Genomic DNA, 3245 nt, shown 5'->3' with positions numbered 1-3245 from the left:
AATAATGTTCTGCAGGGGAAAATATGTTATTTCCATTCCCTTAGGATTTAGCTCCATTGTTCAAGCTCCAAGATAAAAGAGAAGGAAAAATATGAGTACAAACATGTGGGAGTTTGTACTCATCTTCGCTAGGGGTCATGGGGTCACCACGGGTCATGGTCAGGGGTGGGGGGTGTCTCTCCATTATGAAGCAGACCACGAGGCCCAGCGGGACTGCATCTGTGATGATGGGCTACAAATAAATTCACATAACTTTGACGGCTGTTTGCAATGAAATAAATATTTTATTTAACTGTATTATTATTTTTTTATCCACTTTTTCTCCCATTTTCTATTTTTCTCCCATCCCAATTTCGTATCGTCCAATTCAACCCTCCCTGTCTTTGAACGCTGTTTCATGCCTCCCACAAGCCGGCTGCAATGTGGACTAAGTCATGCATAGCACGAGTCCCCTCCGATACTCGAGGTAACAGCAGTCGCATCTTTCCACCTGCGCAGCTCGATCTTTCAGCGTCGGGGGTCTGGGCTTTGGAGGGGCCCCGCCCCTGTCGCTTCCTGATTCTACTGCGCAGGCGCACCAACCGACCTGTAGGAGTCGCTGTCCACAACGCCCGATCCCCACCCATCAGTTTCCCTCCCCCTAATACTGCCAATGTGTATTAGTGCGGACGACCAGCTAAACTGAAAGCAATGTGGAGCGCTGGGCTCAAACAGGGAGATGATCTGTTTGATCCCAGCCTCCAGTATTCGTGGTGAGCGCCTTGCCCACTGCACCACGTAGCCACCCATTTAACTGTATTATTAAAAGCAGAAGGATATGCACAGAGATGCCGACACCCACGCACAAGTGCTGCTGTCCCTCTGCACACGTCCTTCAAGTTTTAGGATCACTGAGGGCGCAGTGTACTCACTCACTTCAACTGTGACATCACGATTATAATTGTCTCATATTATATAATTAGAATGACATTTTTCTCATATTTTTATATTCAGTTAATTATATTGTTTAGACTGTTTATTTTCTCTCATATTTTTATATTCAGATCAAATTTTATTGCAAATATGTATGTCTTTCTACTGTTACCTTGCCCATACCTGTACCTCCCCCCTCCCGCATGCTGCTATGAAGCCTGAATTTCCCCAAGGGGATCAATAAAGGGAATATCTTGTGAACTTTAATGGCCTGCCTGATACTTCACCACGTCCAATTATATTTCTACGGCTGTGACTGGTCTCTTGTCACTAGATGTATCAACTTATAATACGAGTTTCACATGAAAATGATTTGCGTCATAACAAGATGACAGTGGTGGGTAATAACAAACATTAAATACTTAAATTGCAAACACAAGACAATATTGATGTAACTAAGGGATTCACTGATTAAAAAAAAAAAGGAATCGGACGGCCCGAATACAGGCCGTCATACACTCGCTGCGCGCACATTGCGGAACTTTGCCCTCGTCTATCGGCTCCGGGCTGCGCTTTTGCCGCTCAACCAATACATTGTTGGAAAGTTGAATTTGCCGCCTTTCGATCGTCACCCTACTCTACCTATTGCGTGATTCCATTCTCGAGCATCTGCTCCTTGTTTGTAGAGCTATAACTATATTCTATATTATAGCTATGGATACAATACTATGGCCCATTTGACCTCACCTATCTATCGTTCAATATGTGAAAAAGAATAAAAGATTTCATTAATACATTCCCGTGTTATACTGTGGTGAATATAAGTATAGTTATAGCGTGGGTCTGGGGTAATTTGACCGTTGCACAGGCCAAGATACAAGGTTTGCAAAGGGGTGCTCAATACCGCCGTCTAGCTGGATGCGGCCCGGTAATGCACTTTGGCGATCTCAGACTCATTCCCTATGGTAACACCGAGGGTCCCCGGATGAATAATGAATAAAAATATCGAAAAAAGGAAAAGCGATCAAATAACGTATACGTGGTTGGCGTTCAAAGGATGCCGCCCAATAACGTATATAAACGCTGTTGGCGGGGGAACGAGTTAATGGGCGCCAAACCAAAGCACGTTTATTACAGATTCATGTAATAAACTAGAAAAACAAGCTGCATTTAAAGCACTGATGTGTGGGACACAAAGCAAACAAATGAATGCCCCTTTTACATTTTGTTAAGCCCATTTGATATCTCACAAGGGCACAGGGGGAGTTATCAGTGCATCTTTGTGTGTGTGTGTGTGTGTGTGTGTGTGTATGTGTGTGTGTGTGTGTGTGTGTGTGTGTGTGTGTGTGTGTGTGTGTGTGTGTGTGTGTGTGTGTGTGAGAGAGTGTGTGTGTGAGAGAGAGAGAGAGAGAGAGAGAGAGAGAGAGAGAGAGAGAGAGAGAGAGAGAGAGAGAGAGAGAGAGAGAGAGAGAGAGAGAGAGAGAGAGAGAGAGAGAGAGAGAGAGAAGAGAGAGAGAGAGAGAGAGAGAGAGAGAGAGAGAGAGAGACTGTCTAATCTGTAAACCAAGTGACACCAAAGCACAGTAGGGGGGCCGTCGCTCTTTCCAGTGCCAATGTTAATCGAGCTGGCAAAGCAAAGGCCACCGTTCAAGCTCTATAAAGCCTACAAGAAGCTACAAGAAGCCATGGATATCAGTGTAACAAAAAATGTATAAAAAGTTAAATCCATGTAAAAGATAATAGCAAACAACAGGAGGGAAGCACAAGGGGACTAGGGCTGAGCCCAAACGTTCGAAGGTTTCGGGACCTCTGTTTGTTACGTTGGCACTCGAATCTTAATTAATGGGTCTGAACCTCTGCCCCCCCCCCAAAAAAAAAACAGGCTTCGTTTAGATACTGTAAGCATAAAGTAAAGTGACCTTGTGTGACCAATGACATGTAGCTATTGGTCTCAGACTGTCTGAAACATTTGTGCCTTCTGGTGGTCCCTTGATCTAGGCTGAAGACTAAGGGTGACTAACAATTGTTTTAAATGTGCTTTAGAGATACAACGTACTTACTTACATACTCTAGAGAACTTAGATACTTGTATACACAGATAACACACACAAATTACAGACATCATAATGATACGAGACATGCTTTTACAAAACACCTCCAATTACCCGTACCTACCCTTACCTCCTGAATTTCCCCAAGGGGATCAATAAAGGAATATCTTATCTTATCTTAAAACCGATGCTTTAAAGGAAACTGTAATGGAGGTTGCCGGTTCAGAACCCTGGATTGGCTGGGAACAGAGAGATGCTCTTTCCTCCATCAACAACAACCAG

Source organism: Notolepis coatsorum (genome assembly GCF_963971535.1).
Source record: "Notolepis coatsorum genome assembly, chromosome: 1".
Taxonomy (NCBI): domain Eukaryota; kingdom Metazoa; phylum Chordata; class Actinopteri; order Aulopiformes; family Paralepididae; genus Notolepis; species Notolepis coatsorum.
Note: the sequence above shows the minus strand (reverse complement) of the source record.